This window comes from Pantherophis guttatus, chromosome 2, assembly GCF_059756535.1.
Source record: "Pantherophis guttatus breed Tessera chromosome 2, ASM5975653v1, whole genome shotgun sequence".
Classification (NCBI taxonomy): Eukaryota; Metazoa; Chordata; class Lepidosauria; order Squamata; family Colubridae; genus Pantherophis; species Pantherophis guttatus.
This window is the reverse complement of record NC_142064.1, coordinates 177,555,560-177,582,908: the sequence shown is the minus strand read 5'-3', so window position 1 is coordinate 177,582,908 and position 27,349 is coordinate 177,555,560. Positions and strand designations below refer to the sequence as shown.

The 27,349-nt window shown below is 35.7% G+C and overlaps 1 long non-coding RNA gene across 1 annotated transcript; it reads left to right on the top strand.

The window, feature by feature from the left end:
- The first annotated feature begins 2,394 nt into the window (after positions 1 to 2,394).
- Positions 2,395 to 26,754, top strand: LOC117660598 (uncharacterized). The gene is made up of 4 exons (XR_004589725.3): positions 2,395 to 2,519; positions 16,040 to 16,094; positions 24,509 to 24,635; positions 26,308 to 26,754. It is a non-coding gene; the product is annotated as an uncharacterized LOC117660598 (long non-coding RNA).
- The last annotated feature ends 595 nt before the right edge of the window (positions 26,755 to 27,349 follow it).

Below are 27,349 nucleotides of genomic sequence, written 5' to 3'. Positions count from 1 at the left end.
GCCAGGATATTAATGCATATAACTACCTCTGTTACTACTTTAACCCTTACATTATTAGTGAACTGTTACTGTGAACAGTTTCATTTTAATAATTAGATGCATAAATTTCTTCTTTTCAAATATAAGTTCTATATTGAGTTTGTTTTACTTGAAAAGCAGAAATTCCAAGGTTTTCTTGAATTCGAAGTTTCCATTTTTGGAGTTAGATTAAACTAAGTTGGAAGAACATGGGTTCAGTAAATCAGTTTTCAATGTGAAAAGCATTAAATTGTAAATCTATAATTCTTCAACTGCCGCATTCAAAAAGGATTATTTATTTCTATCTCTTTCTCTCTCACATAAACATACACACACATTTATATATAACCATATGACACCATCTGAACTTTTTGACTATTACTTCACACAGCTGCATTTTATCAAAATCAAAAAGCAATATATTCTGCTTTCAATTTCACAAGTTGAAAATGGAAAACATGGCCCCCTTTCTTTTCAGATCTAATCAAATCACACAAAAGGAATTTTTAAATAGAAGAAACAAAGAGTGAAGCTTGCGAGACATACTATTCAGGAAGAATTGAAACCAATTTACAGTCATTTAGAATGTGTTTCACCCAGGAAGTAGATGGGTAAAGAAGTTTTGAAATTACTCTTTATTCATTATATATGAGTCCAGTCTGTAATCTGTATTACCTCAATGTTATTGGAGTCTCATAAAAGGGGTCAGAAATTAGATGAAGCGGGAAGACTATGATACGTATCCAATTGCCTTTAACCATGATTCTTAAGATAGTTTTGGCTTGATTGAACTGATTTAGGGAAGCTAACAAGAAACTGTAGATATTGTTGAGATTCAAAATTAAGGAACTGTGTCTTGAAATGTTTAAGAGTAAAAGGATTTTTTAGCAAAAGAAACAGAAATCAAACCATCATTTGGATTAGAACTTCATATTGTAAAACTGCCAATTCTAGAGTCAATGTCACCTTTTTTTTTTCAGATTATTAAATGGGTATTTCAATGAGTATTTTGGATTTATAAATGACTAGCTACAAGAATGATATAGAAAGTACTTATAGTCTTTTCTTTAAATAAAATGGTCAATTTAGCCAGCCAACTTTAGAATATAAATACCTTTGTTGACACATAAAGATCACTTATGAACTTTGTGCTTGAGGTGGGAAAAAAATGAAACTTTGTTTTTGGTTTTACCAATTAGATTGATAGATGTTTATAGAAATGACTAGTTTATATTACTATCAAAAAACAAAAAGTTGTGGTTTGATGTTAATGCTTTATTGTACTGCAACAGAGAGTCGACACTTTATTTCCTCCCCCCAGCCCTTTCTCACTTCTCTTTCCACTCTTTCCCTTTACTGACTTCCTATTTACTTTTGTATTTTATATCTTATTTTATAATGTAATAACATGTTCAAAAAATAAAAGAATGACACAGAAAATGTATTATGCTGAACATAAAAGAAATCAGATGGTCTCTTGATAATTAAAAGGGATATAAATATCAAAGCAAGAGAGTGACCAGGAGAATTTTCCAACATCAGATTTACAAAAGAAAGTGATTAATGTTTTGAAGAATTTTGTGAGAAATTAAAATGAAAGTAAAAATGAATAGAAATAAGTTCTATGACATTTCTTGAAGACACTAATGATTGTTAGAAGTAAAAAGAAGGAATATAAAGTTGGTTTATTTGATCAAGGTTAAAGTACATATGTTGCTATTTCTGGTAACCGTTAATGGTTTTTCCTGATAGTTAGACTGAAATTACTGTTTTATGGTTTTGCTTGTAGATCAGAGGGATATCTGAGATATGAGAAGCAGATATCATTTATTATATTTTATGAGAAGGTGATATGTTATTAAAATTACTTATAATTGTTGCAATGAAGGGGAAAGTTACTTTTTTATATATTTCTTTTCTTTTTTATTAATATTATCTTTATTTTTCATTTATTTATTTTTTGTTTCTTTTTCTATTCCTTCTACTCTCTCTTTTTATTCTTCTATTTATTTTCAATGTATGTTAGTTTTTATTGTAATTTCAATCTTTAGTGAAAATACTATAAAAAAGAGACCAGTCCTAGTTAGGATAGAAAGGAAAGTACTTTGGATCTTCCCGTCTAAATCCAAAAATGATGGCAACCTTGTGTCAATCCTGAATTGTATAACAGGGATGCTCTGTAACAAAATTAGGCAACAACTGATTCCAGTGATAATTTTGACCTGTAGCTTCATCAGCTGCCCCACCCCCATTATATTTATTTTCTTTAAAACATAGACTTGCAGGATACATTATTTTTTTTTCTGTCTCCATTCTTTTGGCATTGGATATCTTGACAGATTGCTTCTACCATTTTTATTTTCTCAGTGACCTCTGGAATTTTGTAATACCCTATCTCATCTCCAAAGGTGACTGCAATTATGATCACTTCATCCCTGATGAAACTTAGTGGAAGACTAGCCATACAACATAGAGAGAAAAAACTGAACAAGGCTCAGCAGGTAAGCTCTTCTACTGCTTTCTATTGGATGCAATTGAACACCCATCCCCAAGTTATAAAAGAATCCATTCTTTTAGTCTGTAGAGATTTTTAGTCATCCAGGTCATGGTTGTCCCAAAGGTACTTTTTCAAGAGGCAACTGGATTTTCTTGTTATTTCTTTTGAAGATGTTCTGCTTCTCATCCAAGAAGCTTTTTCAGCTTCTTTAGCTCTTCCATTCCCCACTATCCTGAAGAAGCTTCTTGGATGAGAAGCAAAATGTCTTCAAAAGAAAAAACAAGAAAGTTTAGTTGCCTCCTGAAAAAGTACCTTTGGGACAATCCATTTTCTTCTTTTATCTCTAAAGTATCTCAGCACTGAGTGCTCACTAAAGTATTGCCATCAGTTGGGAACCAGAAATGTATCTGTGATAATGTATCTATTCCTTCTTCCACCAGTTATATTCCAGCAGAATGAGAGAATAGGATAAAGTGATTTTGGAAGTGAAGTTCAAAGGGCAGATCCAAGGGAGGCCTAGAGTCCAAGTCTGAAATTATAGCCCTGCCCTAACAATTTATTAGAGGTTTCAGGTGGCACAGGGATTTTTTTTTTTTTAGACATAAAACATAAAATACATCCTTTTAGAGCAAGGATTTGATCCGGTATAAAATAGGTACAATTACTCACATTCCCTCAACCAATTTTGTTCCAAATTTTATCCATTTACATCTTTAAAAAAAAAAAAGAAAGAAAGAAAAAAGAAAAAAAAATCTTATTCTAAACATTTATCATTCTACTATATCACCCAAAATTCTAAACAATTATTTCCAAATAGACACCATTTCAAATCTTTATCATTTTAACAATCAATATTTCATATATATTCCTCATTCCTAAGACCCATTACATCAAATCTATATTCTACTTCTCTTAAATGGCAGCTAGTATCCATGATCTTGACAAATAATATTTTCCTCCTCTCTTAAAGTCATTTCAAAATCAATCAACATTTCCATCTATAATTTGTTACTCCCAAAATACTTTATTTTGTTTACTTCAGGCTTGTTCTCAAATATTATTAAATCTGATATTTAGTTTCGTGACGTCATATCATCACCGCTACTGGCTAGGCGGAACCTGGTGGAACCGGAGGAACCCACCACTGACATATTTGGTTTATCATGAATGCTAACGTAAGGGTCACAAAACACTGAATGACCCTTAGGGTGGCATTCATTCATGAATGCCAATGTAAGGATCATTCAGTGTTTTCAGTAATGTTAAATATTTGATTCTCTCATCAATTGAAATACACATAGTATTAACTGTTGATAGAAGAAAGAAAATGCAGTATGAAACACTGAAATTGGGCGTAAGATGTCAATTTTCAGTACAAAATTCTGTAAATTAGATGAGCAACTTTTAACTGGTAGACAGATTTCAAGGAATTATATGTACGCACAACAGAGAGATCTTATTAGATAGTTGCAGGCAGGGCCTATTGGCTGAAGTTTCTTCATTCAGTGAAAAGAAGCATTAATGTCAGAAGTTGTAGTGAAAATTGTAACTCAAAACACCAAATCCCAACTGATGCAAAGGCCATAAATAGGAACACTAGATACTCTTACCTACTTAATCCTCCTTTATACTAATTTACTACTGTACATATCCTCTTGAGGATCACTGCAGAAATTTAGAATTAAATATCAAGCCAATATTGCACTTAAAACATGCCAAACTATATCACTTTTTACAGCCTGGCTAGTCTCATCATAATCCCAGAAACTGATATTTGAATTTCCTTACCTGTGCTGGAAATACTTTTATATCCTCAAAACACCTCAAAGAAGTGTAGTGACTTGCTGAATACAGTCAAACTTTACTACAAATTTTACTACATTTATACTGCGTGGGGTAAATTTCATTTATTCTAGTTATTCTATTTAGTATATAATTTGGCTTTTAAAATTGGTAACAGTAAAATATCTCCCAGTTCTTTTTAGGAAAAAGCAAAATATCTCTTCCCAAGGATTTTTTCAGTTTTGGATCTGAAGCACAGCAAATCCTATTATAAACTGTTGGAAGAAATATCCATCTGGTTCTGTTCCAAGCTGTGAGAAAGGCACTGGAGACAAAATGGAAGCTGGAGTCTGATTGGAAAGAGGGTCCATTTATTGATGAACAGAAGCACATGTTTGTGGTTCTGGTGTAACTGAACACATGGAGTTGAGTGTGGGGGAGCTTTTAGACCTTCTCTTGGGCTTTGCACTTGAGCTTCCTGTTCCTGTGCAAGAACATGTTTTCAATTGGATGTTGTCAGACTCCCATTGGGCCCTGTAGGGGTTATGTTTGTCTGAGCTAAGATTGGTTGAAGTTTGGACTGCTGATGCAATGTCCTTTGGAGATTGTGTCATGTGCTGAGCTCTGCTGCTAGATTGGTTAATCCTATAATGTTCTGGAGCATCATGTCTTAATTTCATCACCCTGGAGCTGGAAGTCTTTTGTCTTGTAGATAGGCTCGTCCAGTCTTTCCTAATGGGCACCAAATGTCTGCTGGGGACAAGGAACCAGGGGTGAAATGCTCCCAGTTCGGACTGGATCGCGCGATCCAGTAGCGATGGCGGCAGTTGGTTTGGAGAACCGGTAGCAAAAATCCCTGCAACCCCCCGCCCACCATGCCCAGCTGAGCCACGTGATCATCAGAGGCTTTTTTTTTTACTTTTAAAAGCATTTTTTCTACAACCTCTTCAGCTGAAAAAATGCTTTTAAAAGTAAAAAAAAGCCTCTGATGATTGCGTGGTCAGCTGGGATCATCAGAGGCTTTTAAAAGCATTTTTTCTGCAACCTCTTTGGCCAAAGAGGTTGTAGAAAAAAAATGCCTTTAAAAGACTCTGGTGATCCCAGCTGAGTTGCCTGATTATCAGAGGCTTTTAAAAACATTTTTAAGAAGAGGTTGTAGGAAAAATGCTTTTAAGAGTTTTTTTTAAAAAAAGTTGGCCATGCCCACCCAGTCACCAAGCCACGCCCACAGAACTGGTAGTAACAAATTTTAGATTTCACAACTGCAGGGAACTGCTTCCTGTCTTTAAAACACGTTTCTTCTTTTATCATCCAGGGAAATATAATATTCTGGCTTTTTTTTTTAATATTTCCCAAAATATTTCATTTTTCTAGGAGAGGGGTGGATGCTAACTTTCTACAAAACAATCAAATAAAATATAATGCAGATATTGGTATGAAATTAGGAATATTCTGATTTAAATAATTAATTCAAGTGGGTTTGAGGATGTGAGTCAATGCTATTGAGAAAACTGGATTACTTTAATTTTCTTTTTCCAAGTATGTATGCACTTGTTTCCCCCCCCCCCAAGTTATTGAACTATTTCAGGGGTATCCAATCCTATTTGGTTTTCTGATTAATTAAACAGATTCAAGTCAAATTGCTTGTTTCTGACAATAATCAAATATTTTGGGTACCGGGGACCAGTTCCATGGAGAGAGGTTTTTCTGCAGACCGGGAGGTGGGGGGGGGGTTCACATACTGCCTGCATATCTCTATCTCTATCTCTATCTCTCTGTCTCTCTGCAATAACTGCCATTAATTATGAATCTTGTAAACAAAGTTTTTCTTTTTACAATAGTTATTTTTTCTTTCTTTCTTTCTTTTTCATGCCAAAAGGCAGCTTTAGGTATCTAATGTTTTTGTGTGCATGCTTTTCAGGGATGGGAAAGGTTCTATAATGCATTTAATAGGCAAGCAACCATTTCAATTCAACAAAACACAATTTGGTGCTATGAAATGTGTTTGCTAGAGCTTTTAAACAAGAGTGTGAACTTCCTGCAATGGCCTGACCTTGTGGAGGAACACCTTCTATCTGAAATAAGAGAGAGACAGTATTCCATTTGCCAAAATTGCTCTACTTGGCTTTGATGAGTCACTCAAATAGGAAGCAATTGCCTTATCATCTTCCTAAATTTAGTTCAGAGTATTCAGGAAGGAAAACAAAATTTCTTTTTTTCTGCCCACACATCTGAACTGCAAAATGCTAGCAACTTGCAACTTGATGGCAGTCAGCCAGAAATCCTTGTATGTCTTTTTTTTTTTCCCCTTTGGAAAAAGGGGTTTTGATAAGTAACAAAAGGCACCCTGAAAGTACATGTATGAATTTCTCTAATCTCTTTAAGGTTTTTTCAATAGCTCTAAATTAAATCTCTTTCAATCTTATCCCTTTAGTTATCAGAAAATCCAGGGGGTATTTGGATCCAGACATCCATTGAACCAAAGATATTTCATTACAACACACAAACAAGGCACTTTTATTGACTAAGAACCCAATTATTTGACCTGGCTTCAGGTTTTATTCTATCCTACTTCTATCTTGACATGGACTGTTAAGCTCCTCTGACGGGTACCACTATGTATCAGTTTTGATTCACAGAGATGATTTCTACTTTCCCTCATATAGTTACTGGCTAAACAAACCAAGATGTTCAATATTACCTTTGTGAAAAATGAGTATTTTCCAATTTTAAATATAAATCATATTAAAAACTTAAATGAACTCAACAATGTGATGAGCCATGGTGGTGCAGTAGTTAGAATGCAGTACTGCAGGCTACTTCTACTGACTACCGGCTGACTGCAATTTGGCAAATCTCATCAGACTCAAGGTTGACTCAGCTTTCCATATGCGCAGTACAATGCAGTGAGACATGCAGATCTGTACAGTGGAGAAACAAAACAATAACTTCACAAAATCATGGCACAACATATGAGAACAAAACCATCAGGACAAGATTTAGCAGTCCATCTGCGTTTGAAAGACAAAGGTCATTTTTTTGAAGACAGCAAAGTTCACTATCTGGACAGAGAGGACCGCTGGTTTGAAAGAGGGGTCAAAGAGGCCATTTATGTTAAGTCTAAACAGCCCTTTCTCAATAGAGCAGGAGGAATATAACACCACCTATCTCCTATTTACAACACAGTCATTTCAGTAGTTCTAAGAAGATTCCACACTCATTTGCACTGTTCAGGTGACCCTGAGGGCACAGATAAGCCTCCAAGTGGTTTCAATGACTCTCAGAAAGAGTACTAATGACCAGATGACTGCAAGCAATAGCAATAGCACTTAGACTTATATACTGCTTTCAGTGCTTTACAGTTCGCTCTAAGTGGTTTACAGAGTCAGTATACTGCCCCCAACAATTTGTGTCCTAATTTTATCTACCTCAGAAGGATGGAAGGCTGAATCAATCTTGAAGCTGGTGAGATCTGAACTGCCAAATTGCAGGCAGCAGGCAGGCAGCAGAAATAGGCTGCAGTACTACATTCTCCACTATTCAGACAGAAGAGTGAGAAGTGAAACATCTTACAAGACAACAAAGAAAGTCCAGTTGCCTTTTTAAAAAGCACCTTTGGGACAACCATGACTTGAATGATTGAGAATCTCCATAGACATTTAAATGAACTAATTGAGTCAGAAGTACAACAGGATAAATTTACTAATACGTACACAGTTCTAGAAATTCAGAGTGGTTCAAAAATAATCAACTTTCTTGATAAGATTACTGGAGTAAAGGGAACATTTTTTTAAATTGAAGTTTTCTTTCTTGCTATGTCAAAGCACATAGTATCCAAATATCAGGTTGTTGAAGACAGAGGTTCAGCTAAAGTAGATGAAAGCAGATGAGTGGTCTACAATACATAATTGTATATTTATACATAAATGTGTACAGAGAATTCCATGGAACAAAATAAGATGATGAAATAGAGGTTGTCAGAGTTTCTGTGCAAAAATCAAATCCAGAAGCACACACAGATAAATGGATGCAGCAGGATTCTTTAATTTCTTTATATTCACAATAATAGATGAAGTATTTACAATACCAATATCAGAGTTCTTCTTCAACATAGTAACAGTTACAACACAAGGCAGGAGAGAACAGTTAGTTTGTTTTTTAGCAGAGCAGACAAGCATGCTCAGACTGCTGGATTTCAGTTTCAATTCTCGGCACAGAATCAGAAGCTGCACACTAAGACATGCCCTGGCTCCAGTCTGTCTCAGATCCCAATTGGCTGACTTACTTGCTATGCCTATTCATTGGTTGACCTTGTTACCATGTCTTCCCAGTCATGAATATTCTAACAGAGGTGATAATCAAATTCATTGCAAAAATGGATTGAGAAGACCAGAAGGTAGAGCTTAGCCCCAACAGGCAGCAGTGAAAAACTAAAATTGCACACACAGGTCTTACAGCAAAAACCAGTTGCTCTGACTGAGGAAATAAATTCTGAAGTAAATTTTTATGGTCCAGTTGACAGACTGGCTTTTGGGTCAGAAAAAGCACTGAGGTAGATTACTACTTCAAACCTAAAAGACTTGGAAGAGAATACTGATGCCACAACAGGTAAGGATTAAGAAGAAATGGGATAAGATTTTAGACTTGGTTGGGATATGTCAATACCCTGTGTTTTTGAGAAACAATTGACTGGACCAACTTTTTAAAGTCATATGGAAGTAGGAACAATAAAGAAACCAGATGAATGGATCAAATTATTTTTTCCTTAATGAAAATTATACTTTCTGCATTTTAATAAGAGAGATAATTTACCCTGCCACATGACTTCTCTATAGGGATATATGAATAATCTATTTCAATCTTCTCCTTCTGGATGTCTCAGAAACCTATATCTACCAACTGTGATGGACCTATAGTTGGATTCAGAGAGGATTTTGCTTCTCTTTAATATTCAAAATGAAGCTCGATTGAACTTCTCCAGCTATATTAATCTCAGAATTCATTTTCTGTGTTGTGTTGTTCAGCCAAATGCCTCAGCTCTTTGAATCTCTTGTTCTTTTTTTTCCAGACAGGTTTGTTGATGGGCAATTGTCACTGATTTAACATTCTATAAATCCTTCCAGTTATTCTGTTCAATCAATCACCTCTTTCTTACTTCCTTGTAATATTAATAAGCATAACTTTTCCCTTCATTAATGAACCACCTAATCAGAATGGATGTTCTACTTTTTAAAATTCCTATTATTGAATAATAGAACTAATACAGAACTAATAAAAGGAAATAGAAGAGGAATATCACCAGTACTTAACTTATTGACCTTATTTTAGCCCAGGCTAAATAATTTTTTTTATCATACCTACTGCAGTTAGTAGCAGTTATTAAACTCCAAGGGAGGTTTATGTTTTGAATTAACAAATATATGTTTGTTGAGATAAAAGTGTTTTGAATAATTAAGTCTACCATATCTGGCCTGCCGAAGTGTCAAAGCAGCTTGGGTTTTTGCTTTCTTTTTTAATTTTTGCAAAATATCATCTGTACAAGTAAAACAGAGTTTGTGATTAAGGGCCGTATAGATCCAAAGCTACAGATTCCAGAAGAAAATTTGGGTTTGGGACTTTCAGATGATATCTACTATCCCTATTTGCAGCAAATCATTTCAGCATACAATTTTTAATTTATAAAACAGTAATAGAAATTTGGAAAAACAGTTTTGTGTCTCCAAAATTCATTTTTTTTCTTTTTTGCAGTTTATGAAAAAAATCATATTTTGGTAAGTTCATATAAAAATGACCATCCAACCTTTTGAACTGTTACATTTCTATGTTTTTTCTATTTCGCCATCCTCTTTTTTAGCTCTCCTAGCCTCACAGATCTATATTTCCCTTTAGTCAAGTATGTTTTCTTTTCCCCTGGTTTATTTTTATTATTTGTCTCAATGACGGGCAGGGGCATTTTCAACTTTCAATGTATCACAATTCACTGCTTTTGATGTCCAGAATTAGTGGACTGTGATTTGAAGTTCTGAAGCTCTCAGAACAATCCAAGGTTTAATTTGTTTTCCTTATTAAATATAATTGAAATATGCGAATTTCCCAAGTAAGGACATCACTGGAAGAGTGCTATTTATTTATTTGGTTGGTTGGTTGAAATGAAAATTTAATCTTCTGATTTCTTTCTGCCAGCCATGAGACCCTGAATCTCATTTTGGGTTATTCATGTATCACATAGGTGAACAACCTGCAGCTTTGGGTCTAATGCACAGCCCTTGAAACCATCTTTTATGGGCCTTATAGTCTCCTTTCAAATGGAAAATTGGAACTAACAAAGAAATATATAAGTTCCTCTACAAAAGTATTCATGTCCGCAAGTCTTATGGAACCTCAACATACTTGTGACCTTCAGATCCCAAACCTAACCTGAGCCCCAACCCAAATCTCTAAACTCCTAAACTTATTCATAAAAAGATTGCCTACATTTTTTTTATAATAGCCTCACTATCATTTCATTTTTTTTGTAATGCTCTTTTTGAAATCATAAACATAAGACACAGTTACACACACACATGGAGAGAGAGAGAGAGAGAGAGAGAGAGAGAGAGAGAGAGAGAGAGAGAGGAGGAACAGATTGCTAGAACAACTTTTAGACAGACTTTTGAAGCATTTTCTTCTCATCTTCAAAACCAGAAACCTGAGGAACTTAAACGGCAAGTCAAAGGAAAGCCCCCCTCACAAAAAAAAGCTTACATCTATGGATATTTTTTATATATATAGACACTTGCATCATATCAAAATATTTACTATGGATAGATTAAAAAAATGGATCATAGGAAAAATCAACTCAGAGCTCTCAATTGGCACACAGATGGACAGACTGAAACTGTAATCTTTTGGATATATTGGGTAAAGAAATAGCTCCCTTGAGAATTGTAGAATTCAGGGAAAGATGGAAGGAAAGGGAAGAAGAGGATGACCAGCAACAAGGTGGATAGACCTAATTAAAGTGATGACTTGAAGGGTCAGGCTGAATTTGTTTAATCAACATGGCTGCTAAGAATTGACATTAACATGATGACATATAAACAGATCAAACCAAACCAGTCAATGCTATTCTATTTATATTTTTCTGGCTTGATATTAGCTGTCCCTGATACAATTTTTTTTAAAAAAAATTGGACATACATTTTGCCATCAGAGTTCACCAGCACAACATTTGAGGTTCCCAGGGACTGGACTTGTAAAAACTTGGGGTTGCCAGTTTAAAACCTTGTAGAAACCATTTTTTCTTCCCAGGTGTGATCTCCCTCTTCACTGTATTCTTTCTTCTTTTCTTTTCAGTAAGTACCTGTGCATTATTTCATTGTTTTTTCCAGCCATTCAAAGTTGGTTTTAATCCAAGTACTCCATATAGAAATTGTGGAAGAAACACCAGATCTTATTATTTTGGGGCACCTGGAGCAAGATGTGGCTCCTCTTGCCATCTTACCTGATTTCCAGCTCTGCATTTAAATATTTTTGGTTAGGGCTTATTTTCAGGGGGAGGCTTATTTTAGTGCATGCACTCAAAAGCCCGATTGGGTTTATTATCAGGGGATGTCTTATTTTCGGGAAAATGGTAGTACTAACTGAGGCTAGTGGATGAGGAATTTTCTCTTTAAAATCACAATATACAGAAGAAAAATAACACTGATAAAGAGAAAAATCTTAGCAATATATTCTTATTCTAGTTGTCGGCCTTCTACTTTTTCTCTGCTTAATGGAAACTTTTTTTAAAAAAATAATCACATATCGTAAGTATAAAGGGTTGTTAATGAAAACTTATTTACAGCATCTGTTATTACCTTCTTTCACATACCTATGCCTGTTTCACAGACAGATATTTGATCAGATGGAATGCTTTCATGTGCACTGGGGAGAACAGGTTGTTGGTAAAAAGGAAATTATTTTAATATTCTAGTTCTGATCTATGCATTTTGCAGATCATGCAAAATGGGATAATAGAAATTAACTCAAAGTGACTCCAGACTGAAAGAACCATACTAAAATGTGTGAACACTGCTATATTTTCACGATGTACAATTAGTACATAATTTTTAAGAGTGCCATTATGTAGCATTGATTTGGATCCCAGTCTAACCAGACATATATGATAGTAGTTAGATCTGCTTTATCTAGGAAAAGAGTCAAGTTGACACAACCAACTCTGGCTATACTCACATACCTATTTGGGAAAAAAGTTGAGGTAAGGGTAGATACTGTATCACTGTGAACTTAGTCCTTCAAAGGAGATTCATCTACATATATAATCTAATCTAAAAATTAAATAAGGTTTCCTACTGGTGACAGAACTTCTGTCATGTCACAAAAGGCTGACATTTCCAACACTATTAAGGTGAGTAGATACCAAGAGTTGAAAGAGACCTTGAAGGTCTTCTAGTCCAACCCCCTGCTCAGGCAGGAAACCCTATGCCATTTCAGACAAATGTTGTCCAATCTCTTCTTAAAATCTTTCAGTGTTAGAACATCCACAACTTCTGGAGTTAAGTCATTCCACTGATTAATTATTTTGTCGGGAAATTTAACTTTAGTTCTAGGTTGCTTCTTTCCTTGATTAGGTTTCATCCATCACTTCTTGTCCTGCCTTCAGGTGCTTTGGGGAATAGGTAGACTTTCTCTACTTTATGACAACTCCTTAGATATTGGAACACTTCTATCGTGCCATCCCTTGAACCTCTTGTTCAAGTGAACGCTTGAAAAATAGGACTATACCATTGTGCCTTCCATAAATATTCTAAATGGGGGATGGTAAAAAAATGATCTCTTTTGTCATCTTTCCTTTCCCCGTGTTATTTTCATAATCTTTCACATATGGTATGCAAGGGAGGATAATTGAACACAGCAACAGATTGTCTATTCTTTTCACACAAATTCTATACTGGCACAATCTAACTGAACTAGAAATAGAGAAGGGAATAGTGCAAGGCTAGAGATGAAAAAATGCTAGAATTTGGCTTGAGGTTATGCTTGCTTTGATAGCTAAAGAAATAGCACTTTTCCTTCTCTCTTTGGATGTTCAAAAAACATGTGTTTGCGGAGAAACTATTTCAGAAAAGCATAGCACACGCCTTTCATGTCTCATATTATTCAGGAGAGACAATGTCTCATCCTTCTAACTTGGACCATCAGAACTATATATAGCAGATGCGAAAGGCAATCATGAATAGCTAGAAAATCAACTCAATGTTCTTATTTGGCCCTTCTTTTTAGAGCACCAACTCTCTTTTGTATTACTTCCCACAGGGCTGCACAACACAAGTTTGCCTAGGAGCTAAAACACATATCTTAGCTCTTCAGTTATATAAAACTCCATAATCAAAAGCTTGGTAGTTTCAAGGGTAGTAAAAGTTCTGGTTTTCTTTCTTTCTTTCTTTCTTTCTTTCTTTCTTTCTTTCTTTCTTTCTTTCTTTCTTTCTTTCTTTCTTTCTTTCTCCCTCCTTCCCTCCTTCCCTTCCTTTTTCCTTCCTTCCTTCCTTCCTTCCTTCCTTCCTTCCATCCATCCATCCATCAATCCATCCATCCATCCCAAACTAGGAGTTGGAGGAGACAATTGGGAATTGTCAAACATGAACATTCAGACACTAGAGTGGCCTTCTAGTCAGTTCTTGTAACAATGCTATTTCTCTCCAAACAGATACCACTAAACAAACAAAACCAAAATGCATTCTATTCAGCTGTCTTCATTCTGGATGTAAATGTTTGCGGAGTGTCTCAGTCTTGTCTCAAATGTGCTTTTTTTTATTTCTTAAAAGGCAACTGGCCTGCTTTTTCTTTGAGGCCTTCCATTCCCCCCACCAGCGCCCCACCTCACGTGCCATCAGAAATGATGAAGCTTCTTCTATGAGAAATGAAACATTTTATTCTTCTTCCTCAAAGGAAAAAACAACAACAAAAAAACAGTCCAGTTGCTTTTTGATGGGGGAAAAAAAAAAACACCTTTGAGATATTCTGAGTGTAACTTTTCTCATTTTTCTTGAATATCATAGTGCTGTCCTTAATAAAACAAAGGAAGAAAAACCAAGATTTGGCCAATCTTAAAATTCTACTTATATTAATAATTCTATTATATATTATTGCATCACATTTTGACACTTTATTTCCAGTTACTTGAAGTGGTGAGCTATTGCCCCCCAATCCTGTGAGGGATACAAGCTAACATTACTTTTTTTTTTTTTAGTTTACAATATATAAGAAAATTAAGGAAAAGAAGGATCAAATGCCAAATGTTCAACATAGCTTTCCTACCTTAAACAAAAATTTAGTCTTTATGAGGTACTTGATCTGTATGAATGGATGAGTCACAAACTAAAAACATTCTTTGAGCAGAACAAACACATGTTTACAAGGCACATTATATTATATACAACAAAAACATGATAATGCTTAGAGAAGTTTCTTGTTTTTTAAGCATACATATTGACAACAGAACACATTGTGTGGATCCTCAAGAGTCTCTTCTCATCAAAATCTCTTTTTTAGAAGAGTTTTATCTCACGAAAATGTAAGAAAGAAATAGTTTAAAAAACATAAGAAACAAAATGTTTGTTTTCCTGAAGAGAAAGTAGAAAAAATGTGCAACTGAGAAATAATATTTGTATCGATTGCAAGATTTGATTATTAATCAGAGAAAATTTGTAAAAAATTAGCACAAAAATCTTGAAACATATGTTAGGCCTTATTTCTAAATTGTTGGTGAAATATGATTCAAAAGCCAAACACGAAAAACATTTTATGATTAAATAGATGCAGAATCTAAATATATTAATAAATATTCAAAAATAGGAATTTCATTGGAAAGATACTAAGTTTACATCAAATATGATCCTTGGAAAAAACTGATATACTGATCAACCATGCTGAAAAAAATAGTTTCCACTGCCCACACCTACCTATCTTCTCCCCATCACCATTGCTGCCTTTTTGGGTGCTCTGCACTCTGCTACTTATCCACCCTGCCATCTGCTGCCACCACTTCTCCCATAGCTGAACTTTGCAATCTTCTTCCTCCTGCTGTTAGCATGTGATCCACTCTCTTCTACTGGGCATGCAGGAGAGCCAGGGGTGGCTGCCTAGATGAAGGTAGAGTCTGTGTGGAAGGAGCTGTTTGGGATGGTGGCACAACTGGAGGAAGGAGATGGGTATGAGCTACCCAGATGTGCAGCATGTACTCTGCAGCTCATATTGCTAGCGCTTCTGGAGAATTGGCCTGTGGGGATGCCCATTCACAAAGACACCCAAGCACCCATACAGGTGTTAGCATTGAGATTCTTAAACAGCTAAGCTTTTCTTCTATAGTATCTGGGGCCAGCAGCCCTTCATGACCATGGTGTGATGAACCCCTCAGCCACAAGTATGACCAGTCAAGGCAATGATCAACCCTCCTCTTCAATTAAGATTTAAAAGCTTACACTGCACCTCCTCCAAAGTCACTAGCATGGCCTCTGCCATGTGTCCTGAGGGGCTCCTTCATTTTTATGAGGCTATCCTTTCCAGCTCAAATGGGAAGGTGAGCCACATAATGGAAGAGAAGTTTCAACCATTGAATATTTAATGTTTTAAAAGCCTTAAATGTCATAAGGTCTTTTTACATTTGGTTAAGCGTTCCCATCCATCATGTGGCTCACTTTCTTTTTCTAGACTTCACCATTTATCCCTCATGTGCTTTTCTTAATTGTATTTGCAAAACAGGGAACAAGGAAAGAAAAGAAAACAGTACAAGGTCCATGCAGAGATTTTACATTTGGTGAGTAAAGTGCTTTCTTTCTTGCAATGCCATATTAGAGTGCTTATCAATTGTAAACAAGCAGCAGGGTTGGGGAGAATTTGTACTTGTCTTTCATTAATTTCTGGGCATTGTGCACTGCCTTCCTGAATATATTTGTTGGAGTATTCTGGATGCCCATCCCAGGTAGGGCATTCCCCCCACTCAGTGAATTTTTTTCAGCTTTTCAGGAGGAAGGCTGGGCCAAGAGCAAGTAGAGGGCCTGCAGGTATGTTCTGTTGGTGTTGGGATTTCTTCCTCTCATTGCTGAAGCTCCCAAGCCAATTTTCCAGAAACTGCAGTACATGTGTTATCTCTGGGAAGCTCACATCTCTCCTCTTCCTACCGGTTTTACTATCAACACAAACTGTGCCTCCCAGACATTCTCCATCTTTTCCCAGGGAGCCACTAGCAGCTCTCCTGCCTCACCTAGTGATGGAAAGTGACCCAACTTGCCATCCTGATGCCTTCTCCCCAGTCTGGCTAGACAAGTTCCCTTTGGCAGAATAGACTCCACTGCCCTGCCATGCCCATGGCATACAATCACAGGACTACACTTCACTCAGCACCTGGATCACAAGACTCCAGCAGGAAAAAGCAAAGATGGCAAAGATCAACTGCAGGCATCGGTGAAATGACAGGAAACAGCAGGGGTATGTGGGAGAGTACAGGGCACCTAAAAGAACATAGATGGGGAGGAACATAGGAGGGTTGGAGTAGCTGAAGCACTCCTGCAATTGTAAATGTGGGCAGGCTCAAATTTTGAGCACATGACTGTAGGACCACTGCAATGGCTGTAAATTCAAGAACCAGTCACAAATCAATTTTGACAGCACCATTTTAACATTGAACATCATTGAACAAATGGTTGTAAGTCCAGGACTAAATGTCTATGGAGATTCTCAGTCATCGAGGTCATAGTTGTCTCAAAGGTGCTTTTTTTCAAAAGGCAATCGGATTATGCTTTTTCATTGAGGAAGAAGATGTTTAACTTTTCATCCAAAAAGCTTTATCAATGAACTGATGAAATTTCTTGGATGAGAAGCAAAATGAAAAAAAAAAAGCACCTTTGAGACAAGTCAAGGACTACTATTTATTTTTTCTTACTTTGACATTTTTACCATCTCATTCTTACCATTTCATCCAAATGCTTGAGAGAGGAAGAAGCATTTTCCCTTCTTTATTCCTCACCTCACTTAAAAACTTGAGACCTAATTGCATTGTCTGTATATAACATATAATATTAGTTTATATATCAGCATTACATTATTTTATACAGGATACATTAGAATTTTTTCATATGTGTTTTTGTATTTGATTTGTCCATCGTGTATCAATATATACTTGGTTTCATCGTCCTTTGGCAGATGACCAATCATTTTCCTTATCTATACATGAGACCAGTTGCAGTTCCTGCAAGATTTGGGAACAATTCAAATATATCTACATGTTAATGTATCTGTCAAAGATTATTTTTAATGCCCAACTTCAACACGCTTTTGATTATGTACCCAAATGAGGTGTAGTCATAATATCTGGTGATTTTACTGCTCATGTGACAGCAAGTAGGAAGTTTAGGAAAAAGATCTTGTACGATTTTTATTAGGCAAAGTAAACTGAAATGGGCCCAGGCTTTTAACATTTACAACAGTCAGGACCTTATTAGTGGGAAACAGCTTCTTATATGACTCCTGAAAGCATTAGCTCATGTGGCATGCACCATGGCAAAATACATCAATCTTGGACTACATTCTAGTCAACACTTGCTTCTGATCATCCATCAAAAATGTAGTATGATGTGAGATACTGATTGTGGCTCTGATAATTACTCATCCCGTGCAAAAATTTAGCTTAATCTCCAATGCATAAGTGACAGTTCCATTGACAAAGCAGAACTGATAAAATTTGGCCAAACCTGATATAAACTATATAAACAAATAGGACAAAAAACTAGCTTGCTATACTGACACTGCTTGATGATATAGACATGGGAGAAAAACAAATCTCAGAAGCTCTCTATGAATGTTCCAAAAGTGTCTGCCCAACCATACAAATATCAGTCTCAGATGAGTGCTTAGACATGGTAAACCAAAACAAATAAGTTGAGCTTGTAGACAGTGCATGAAATCAATGAAGAATGACAGTGAAAGAAGTTCATCCAGGGTTTGGGAGAGGCTGCACAAAACGTAAGTACTATATGCACTTTACACTTGCAGATATCTAAGTGGGAAAATGAATCAACACATAATAGTACATACAGCTGGTCCTTTCTCAGTAGCTTTCTTGCTAGCAACTCTTTACAAATATGGTAATTAAAAAATATTTTACAACTAATGCAGGGACTTACAATCAAATTTTGTGTATCTGAAAACAACGCATGCTGGCATAGCTGTACAAGATAACTTTATCTAAGTGAAATGGTAACAACCAATGATCTTCACAATCTCTTTCCCTCTCTCTCCCTCCCTCCCCCCCCTCTCTCTCTCTCAGTTAGTGGTCATTAAACTTAGAGATGGGACAATTGCATGGTTTTCCTATACTATTTACCAATGGTGGGTTTCTAACGGTTTGCCCCAGTTCGGGCAAACCAGTAGTGGCAATGGTGGGAGATTCCGCCCACCTGCCCAGACACCATCACAGATGATCTGTGCATGCACAGAAGTGTGTGCATGAGGGCTCACAGTTCCGAACCGGTAGTGAAGGTAAGTGGAACCCACTACTGCTATTTACATACCATTTGGAATTGGAGGGGAGGATAACCACTAAGTATTACAGAAGTATGGCTAGAGACTGAAAGAAGAGTCAGTGTAATAATAGAAGCATTTAATTTTTTAATCAAATCGCTATGTAATCCTGAAGCCATGTTTTCATCCTCCTACATTTCCAATATTCAGTATAGAAAGAAATATTTGATATGATGAGCATTGAAGCATTCAAGTGTCAATTGAAGCGATGTTGCCCAGATTCAGGTTACTATCTCAATGGGAGTCAGAACTGGTTGCCAGGAATCTGCCACAAGTTGCTGATATTTTTTTGGTTAATACTAATTTAAACATAATTCATAAGGCAGTATGGTTGTGATTTGTACACAAATGCATACAATGCCAGACATGGTAGGACCAAATAAATCTATAATATTAATGAGGTAACACATAATTGAATTTTACTTTGTTGTCAGTGTTAGCAAGCTACTTCAATGACCATGACAACAACAATGATGACAATGATAATGATGCTGATTATGATGATTTAAGAAAATGACTAAATAGTATAGTATAATACAATATAGAATAGAATAGAATAGAATAGAATAGAATAGAATAGAATAGAATAGAATAGAATAGAACAGAACAGAACAGAACAGAACAGAACAGAACAGAACAGAACAGAATAGAATAGAATTCTTTATTGGCCAACTGTGATTGGACACACAAGGAATTTGTCTCAATGCTAGCTATATTTAAGTGATGCTGATCAGCAGAACTACCATGAAGGTCTAGTCAAACTTCTAATTTGCAGCAACATCAAGCCATCAAATGTATAATTTGTCAAGGCCATCATTTTTACAAATATGGCTATGAAAACTGAACCATAAGAGAGGTAGAATTAAGGAGAAAAATAATGGTTTCTTTGAATGGTGCTCAAAATATTTGGACCACAAGAAGAACATGTCCTTCAATATTACATGAAACAAAATCAGGCTGCTCACAATATTTATGATATTTAATGTGAAGGTGAGAGTCACCGGAGAATACCTTAATGCATAGAAAAAGAAAGGTTACTGAAAGAAAGGAATGAAGATGAAGTGGTTTGATGCCATCACTGATAAGAACATGCAAGAACTCAAAGAAGCAGTTCTGCTGATACGAAGTACATTGAGACATAGAGAATCAAAACAATAAATAAAGAGAAAATAAATTAATAAAGCAACAAAAAAGGAGAGAGAAAAGGTTACCAATTTCACCTAGAAACCTTTCATTTAAATCACAAACCAGTTCTTCAATTTTATGTCTTGGGTAGATATTCTTTTAAAAATCTGCTTTTATCAACTCTGATGTGATTGTTAAAAAATAAATATTGTGATCAATGTTACTATGACATAAAACAATACTATGAACTTGCTTCTTCCAATTCTTCTGAAATTTAAAAAAAGAATGACTGTTGGAATGCCAAAGAAACTGTTTTTGGTGTATATGCTTATGTGTAAGAATTTTAGAAATTGCTTTAAAGCAACATATTACTGGAATCTCAAGATCCAGTGGAATATTTTTATTCTTGGCATGATTTTCACTCTCTTTATAGTTTTCCATGCTTCTCCAAAATCAGTTTGAGAGGTTTAGAACTACACAAGTGAGGAAAGGGTTCAGAGAAATGGGGAATCTTGTTTCCCCTTCCCAGTGATCAAGTTGTTCTTGAACTCCAGTCAATGAAAGAGCTTGCAGGTTGAGCAAATATAACTGATTGAAATGATTAATCTCTTCTAAAAATATTCTGAGCACATTCGCCTTAGCATACCCTACCAGACAAGCAGCATTTCTACAAGGGTATCGTGCGAAAGAATAACCTTGGAAATAGGAAAATAATGAGTGACTGCTAAGAGGGAACTTTGAGAAAAGTCCTGACATTTTGGGAAAGAAGCCCTTTCTTGGTTTTCTTTAGTATAATATGTGACAGAGAACAATTTCAAGGAGCCATGGTGGCACAGTGGTTAGAATGCAGTATTGCAGGCTAATTCACTGCTCACTGCCGGGAGTTCTAATCTGACCGGCTCAATGAAGGTCCAGATTGTTGGGGACAATATGGTGACTCTGTAAACTGCTTAGAGAGGGCTGTAAAGCACTATGAAGCAGTATATAAGTGTAAGTGCTATTGCTATTATTTGTTTGTTTGTTTGCTTGCTTGTTTATTTATTTATTGCCTTTGACTCTCTGATTCAATTTCCCCCCCCCTCTTGGTGACTGCATGGAGAAGTCCCTGCAGTTTTCTTAGCCAGGTTTCTCAGAAGTGGTTTGCCATTGCCTCCTTATTAGGATTGAGAGAAGTAAATCCAAGGTCCCCTTACTATGCCAAAAACAACACTGGAACTCACAGTCTCTTGGGTTTTAGCCTGGTGCCTTAACCACTACACCAGACTGAATCTCTATTCTATTTTACTAGAAAAATAATTATTTGCAAAATCCTGTCATGGCTGTTTCTTGATCTTATCTATCTCGAAAGACTGATGCTTCACGACAAATTAAATAAAAAGCAAGATTTGTCAAACATAATTAAATAGTAACTTCTTACTGAGATTTTTATGTCTCCATTCCAGGAGAGTTGGGAAAAAGATTACTGACCAGATATGCAAATATTTTAGTTATTTTCTTTATCATCTGACTCTAAAATCTCCAAAATCTGTGTGTGTGTGTGTGTGTGTGTGTGTGTGTGTGTGTGTGAGAGAGAGAGAGAGAGAGAGAGAGAGAGAGAGAGAGAGAGAGAGAGGGAGGGAGGGAGGGAGGGAGGGAGGGAGGGAGGGAGAGAGAGAGAGAGAGAGAACTATAATGTATCATTCATGATCTGTTCTGTGCTGTGTCACAGTATCTGTAGTAGCTTCACTCAGAAACAGCTGGTGATTATACATTCCCATTGAATTATAGCTTTTATGCAAAAACAAGATGAAATTGAGCATTTTCCCACAAGGCTATGTTTTTACTTTGAATATTTTGTAAGTTTAAGATATTGAATAAATCACACAAGCATAACTTGCAGATATCTGCATGCAGAATAATCAGACAATGGCTCTTTGAAGGAGATTATTGTTCCAGAAATGAGAATATAAATAAAATAAATAAAGGGGCTTCTGGGCTTCGCTGCTCCCTGTCCTGCCCCTTCCCCTAAAAGGAAGGGTACTATGTACATTGCTGCTGTATACATACAACGAACTATTGGAAGAATGGTTAGTACTAAAATATTATAATGGCTTACAATAAAATAAATGAAACACAAATTAGAGTACATTTTGTTCTTTAATACTGTGGTGGATTACAGTAAAATTAGTTTTAAATAAAGGTCCTCTTTTTTTAAAAAAAAGTGGGTGTTGACCTTTATTGCATTGTGCATTATGTTTATGTTTAAACTAACCATACATTATGTCCAACTTCTCTCAGCAAATGTGTATTTCAGCAACACACATTTAAACAACTATAGTAATTGCTTAAGTGTCTGGTGACATTTTGCTTCACTGTTGAGGAATGGCAAAATACATGACATCAAAAGTTGTGCAGGGTACAATTATATACAGTGTATAACATTGTCAGTGTTATATGCACATCTTCCATGTTACCATTTCCTTCTTTCAATCAGAGAATAAACTTCCTTGCGCAGGAAATTTATATAAAGCATTCCTGGAAACCAGGCACGTCAAATAGAAATGGATTTTCTTTCTTTCCTTCCTTCCTTCCTTCCTTCCTTCCTTCCTTCCTTCCTTCCTTCCTTCCTTCCTTCCTTCCTTCCTTCCTTCCCTCCCTTCCTCCCTCTCTCCCTCCCTCTCTCCTTCTCTAAATTGTGGGGGTTGTTTTGTCTGATGTCTGGTGCTTATACTCTTATCATTGGCTATACTGATACTGATTACCTGCAAGATAATTTACGTCAGTTATGCCATTGGTGCAAATAATGTATGCAGATGACATAAATTGATGTGAATGAAGTAACATGACAATTATATAACCTTAGCAATTATCGAAATTACATTAGAGATGTAAATTTGTAACTAATGGACATTTTCATTTAGTTGGCAACCCTTTCTCCTCAATGGTTTGTTAAATCAAGGTTTTACAGCACAGACTTTCATATATATACATATATATATATATATATATATATATATGTAAGTGTATATATATATATATATATATATATATATATATATATATATATATATATATATATATGTAAGTGTGTGTGTATATATATATATATATATATATATATATATATATATATATATATGTAAGTGTATATATATATATATATATATATATATATATATATATATATGTAAGTGTATATATATATATATATGAATTCAGCAACTGTATCTATAATGTACTTGACTGAAGACCACATAGTCCCCAATGTGTTATTTATTTGAACTGAGTTGTTTGAATTGGATGTCTGATGCATCTGTTTAGATTTCATTAGGAAAAGCCTGTGTATTCCTAATGGACCAAGGCGTAGCAGCCTTTTTAAAGGGGACATCTGGGAAAAGGAAGAAGCAGCTGCAAAAGAAAGAGATGATGCCTCTCAGTTATTTCATGAGAGCAAGAATGCTGTCCTGGGCCAGTCAAAGGAAAAAGCATATGAGCTTGGCACAGCTTCTGTGCAGCAGCTGGATGGATGCCTAAGGGCAACACTATCCTCTCTATGATCTGATAGAAAACAGATAGTAAAGTCTATTCAGGAACCACCAGCAGGCAGAAGTTTGCAAACTGTGTTTGATTCACTCATGCACTTATTTCTTTATGGAATAAAACCAGCAAAGAGTTACAATATTAACTCCGATTTTTTGTTTTTCCTCTAGCTGTATATCAGCCATACCATTTTTTTAAAAGAGTAGCACGCATTAGAATCTTAAAATGTTGCAATAAACCTTTCCTCCCCCTCTCTATAGCAATAAACTCAAACTATCATAGGATAGCTCATAGGATAGGATTATAGGCTGTGACTATCATCTTACAATACACATACTTCATTGTGTGTGTTTTTTTATAAGGAACACAAAATGTTTGTGGAAAATATGGCACAACAATCCAAGCTGATAAATCCAAGAGAGCAGCCACAACTATCACCACCATCAAAACCTAATTTGAATGTGGAGCTGAAAAGTGGATTAATTAAATGCTAAAAATAAAGGTATATACATGTCACTACTAGCACATAATGGGGAATGTGTTCTTCCATGCATAATCCACTGAAAATTAACAAAGTTAAGAAAATACAGAGCCAAAGACATTAAGGCTGGCAAATTGCTTCCTTCCTCCATAATTCTTACACTGCAGGATCCCCAGGTAGCTCACTATAAAAAGCAGGAAAGGGGGAATGATTAGCAGTTCATTAATATACTGTGTTTGAACATGGAAAAGAGATGATAACATTTTCAGAATGAATGACCGTGGCAATAGCTGCATCAAAAATCTTCCTTAATCCTTCTAATCAATCCTCCTACAACATACAGGACATCTGGACTACTTTTTGTAATTTTATTTGTTATTATTATGACTGTTATTATTATCTTTAATGAGCATTCCCCTTAATGAGTGCTTTGTGGTGAAAAGACCTCTCATTGTATTAAGATCCTGTTAAGAACCTGAGGGCTTTCCTATTTGCTTAATTGTTTGTTCTTGGTAATGCATTCTAAGGTCCATCAACCAATGAGGCTCAGCTGGAAGAGAAGAATGAAATAAAAAGGAAGATTAATAGGGAAACATATTAAGCTGCCACTTATTCCTCCCCTCCAAACTCTTGACCACATGTTTGATTACTAAGGTATTTCTTATTATATATTGCTGATTCACAGTGACATAATTGTATGGTTTTGGATGCTATGGATATATATGTAATATTCCTATACTGTTCAGACCCAAAATGAAAAGAGCAAGTAAACTTCACAATTTATCATCATCCTGTTCAAAGGGTTGAACAACAACAAGATTCAGTGGTAAGAAAAGGTCCTGCTTTTAGCCACAAAAAACCAAATGTGTAGGTATAGAACAAGGGGCACCTGGCTCAGCAGTAGTATCTGTGAGAGGGATCTAGGTGTCCTGGTGGATCACCACTTAAGTATGAATCAACAGTATATCAAAAAGGCCAACATAGTTCTAGGCTGCATCAACAGAGGGATAGCATCAAGATCAGGGGAAGCGATAGTACCGCTGTACACTGCACTGGTAAAACCACATTTGGAATACTGCATCCAATTCTAGTCACCACAATTCAAAAAGGATGCTGAGGACAAGGGTGAAATTCAGCAGGTTCTGACAGTTCTGGAGAACTGGTAGCAGAAATTTTGAGTAGTTTGGAGAACTGGCAAATACCACCTCTGGTTGGCCCCAGAGTGTGGTGAGAATGGAGATTTTGCAATATCCTTCCCCCAGGAGTGGGGAGAGAATGGGGATTTTGCAGTATCCTTCCCCTGCCATGACCACCAAGTCATGCCCCAGAACCAGTAGTAAAAAAATTGGGATTTCACCACTGGCTGAGGCCCTAGAAAGAGTGCAGAGAAGAGCAACGAAGACAGTAGGGGGTCTGGAGGCTAAATCATATGATGAACATCTAAGGGAACTAGATAGATTTAGCCTAATGAAGAGAAGGCTCAGAGGAGACTTGGTAATAGTTTTCCAGCACTTGAAAATCTCTCACAGGGAGGACAGTGTCAAATTATTCTCCTGAGCACCTGAGGGCTAGAAAGGAAGCAATGGATGGAAGCTTGTCAGAGTGAAATGCAACTTGGAAATAAGGAAAAATTTCCTAACAGTGAGAACAATTAATCAATGGAACAGCTTCTCTTCCAGAGCTGTGGATGCTCCATCACTGGAGGTTTTCAAGAAAACATCAGACAATCATTTGTCTGGAATGGTATAAGCCTCCTCCTTGGGCAGTGGATTGGATAGAAGACCTCCAAGGTCCCTTCCAGTCCTATGATTCTATGATTAGGAATAAATGACTATAGATAAAACTAAAGGTTTTGTTGATCCTCCCTGATGTGTTGAAATACTACTCTGCTTTAACTAAACTGCAATTTGGAAGATAAATTCAATTTTTAAGATGTAATTTGGTAGCATTCTTAATATTTTTAACAAAAACACTTACCTCTACTCACATAAATTTATTTGCATTTGTGTGTATGAAATGTGGCAGCATTCTTAACAGTTTCAAACATTAATTTGAACATCAGTTTAAATAAATATATTTCTGAAAGAGTCTAATATGGGTTTCAGTAAGTCAAAAGGAAAATAATTGCAACACACTATATGGAGGGTCATGCTAGTTTACCAGAATAAAAATCCTTAACTATACCTGTTTTCAAAGCAAATATAAGCAAGGCACAACATCCAAAACTGCATAGACATAATCAAATTGACTATAGAAGGAAAGGAAACGAGGCAGATGTTTATATTGCAGTTCTAACAAAACCATTGTTTTCATTTTTTGAATATAGAACTCATTTCGAAGATGCTGATCCAGCTTTCTTGAAGATTTTATACAATTGCACTTCTCTTGACCTAAAATGATTCAGAAGCTGAAGCTAATAGACTAATACAGCAAAGTGTTTCATTGAAACAGCCATACCACTCTTATATACATACTTTTATAGTTAGTATTCGCTTGAAATGAATAGCAACACAAACCAGAATGTATATCTATAAATTCTCTGCAGGTCAGTTTAGGCAGAATTCCCTAAAGGGTTTTTTTTTTTCCCCCTTAAACAACACTTGGTCTTAAAGTTCATCAAATCATTTGTTTGTTTGTTTGTTTATCAAATTTATATGCCACTTATCTCAAGGTGAAGTATCTCAGAAAGTGATCTCTACAGTGCACAATTGCTGTTGTTCCTAGACTTACACTGCTATCTTCTGGGAGTTATAAATGCTAGTTTCAAAACCAATTCAACTTGCACAGAATTTTCAATATGTAGAACAGAGTGATAATATTCACTAAGACTCATTTTATTTGTTTAAGTTCTTCTCCACAAGTTTCTCTGTGCCGCATTATCTTTCTTGACTCAAAGAATTACTACCTGAGTAAGGATTCCTGTAGTGCTTGATTTGATAAAAATAATCTTCAAAAATCAAATTCAGAGTGGAAAAATCAAATTTCTCTCGAATTCTCTAGTGGATGGTACTAAAAGCCAGGAACACTTTTTTGCATCTTTAAGTTTATTAGGTACAGTATATATATTAAGCTACTGTCACATGTATTTTAATTATAAAAAGAATGGTATTATTTTGATGCAGACTACAGAGGGATTGCTTTCAAAACTTGCAAACTCTACTTGGTTAAAAAATATCTCTGTCTATTTGGTTAGTATTATGCATATGGTGATAAATTAATTATTAATGCCTAAAATTTTAGATAAACAGGTGTATTTAGATAAACAGAACTCAAGTGTATTTACAAAATTTAGGTTCCATTTCACTCTCAGATTGGCAGTTTTGTACTTATTTCTAAGTTTCTAAAAAAAAGAAATCGAATTTCTAGAA